The following is a 1,608-nucleotide window of genomic DNA, read 5'->3' as shown; positions in this document are numbered from 1 at the left end:
AAAAAAAAAAAGATATAAATGTTATCATTAAAGAATTTTTCTAATGGATCAATTATGTTTTCCACATTGTTAGCCAGCATTTACAACTATCTAAATATTAAGACAGCCAAGACAAAAACCAATCTGTTTTAAAGTCATATGCCAATTTACATATGAGAAAGTAAAAGTTGTTCAAGAGAAGAAAAAAAAAAAAAGATTCTTCAGAAGGGGAGCAGAAAGCCTCATTTTCTCCTGTGGAGTGGCTGGTAGATTTGAACTGCTGACCTTGCAGTTAGCAGCCCAACATGTAACCAACTATGCTACCAGGACACCTTTCTGCTAGATAGCCTGTTTAAATTATACTGTTGTTAGTTACTGTTGAGCAGGAAAACAAATTCTATGCATCAAAAGACAAGTGCAAAGGGAAACCACAAACAGAAAAGAAGATATAACCTAAATAGTTTTATACCTAGAATATGTAAATAACTAAAAATCATTAAGAAAGACAAGTAATTTAATTTAAAAACATTAATCAAAGTCCATGAATAGAGAATACATAGAAGAGGAAATTAAACTATAAGTAGTTCTCGACTTACAAACAGGGTTCCATTCTGAAGGTTACATCATAGTCTGTTCTAATGTAAGCTGAGCACCTCATTTTATTTTAGTTTTCATTATTATTACCTTTTATTATCAGTATGTTTATAAATCCAATCTGTATTTATCTTTGGACACTGGAACTATTACATATAAAATTAGACATATTTCAATACATACACATACATTAAAAAATGCACAAATCATAAAAACATACTCCAAAAATAAAGAAGAGTTGGACACTGTTGGCGTTTTGTTAGATATTGTAGTAATTCCACTTGTGGAAGGTTCTGGAACATCAGGAGTATCTCTGAGGATGGTGATAGTGTTTTTAGTCAGCAAATTAGTGAGAGTTCACTGTCTGATTCTTTTCTTTTTTATCTTCATCTATTTTGCAGCAACATCTTACTGCTTCCTGAATCTGCCTATCTAACTTTAGCAAATCATTCAGCATTTGGATCTATGATTTCAAACAACTGAAGAAAACTAAATCTACACAAGAGTCTCTTGCACAGTAAAATCATAAAATTAAACACCTTGAAGTGAACATCCGAGAATGATGGCATCAACAAATCATGTGCTACAACACTGTCTGGAGTACCTATGATACAATGTACAAAAATTAACAACGATATGATGCACAAAAAGTTTTCTCAATGAACAGCCATTCTGGTTCATAATAACTTAAACACACTGTAAATTGGGACTACCTGAGTCAAAAACGAAAAGATGTTCAGCCTCAATTAATAATTGCTGGTGGTAGTGGTGTGCTGTGGAGTCTCTTTGGCTTCTTGTTGTTGTCAAGTGCTATAGAGTCAGTTCCAACTCATAGTGACCCTATATAGAGTTTCCAAGAAGCAGCTGATAGGTTTGAACCGCTGACATAAACTGACCTTTTGATTCAGTGCATTAGCCTGCAGTGCCACACCAAGACAACTTAGAGAACCTAAATAGCAGGGGTGGGGCATGTCCGGCCCGGTGGGGCATATTAGACCTGCAACATCATTTGGTCTGGCCCTGCTAAGACAACCA

The 1,608-nt window shown here is 34.6% G+C and overlaps 1 pseudogene; it reads left to right on the top strand.

Annotated features, from left to right (window-relative positions):
• The first annotated feature begins 43 nt into the window (after positions 1–43).
• Positions 44–1,608, top strand: part of LOC102811892 — a 4,000-nt pseudogene continuing 2,435 nt past the window's right edge.

The sequence above is a fragment of the Chrysochloris asiatica genome, unplaced genomic scaffold (genome assembly GCF_000296735.1).
Source record: "Chrysochloris asiatica unplaced genomic scaffold, ChrAsi1.0 scaffold00060, whole genome shotgun sequence".
Taxonomy (NCBI): Eukaryota; Metazoa; Chordata; class Mammalia; order Afrosoricida; family Chrysochloridae; genus Chrysochloris; species Chrysochloris asiatica.
Note: the sequence above shows the minus strand (reverse complement) of the source record. Positions and strands in the feature narration are given on the sequence as shown.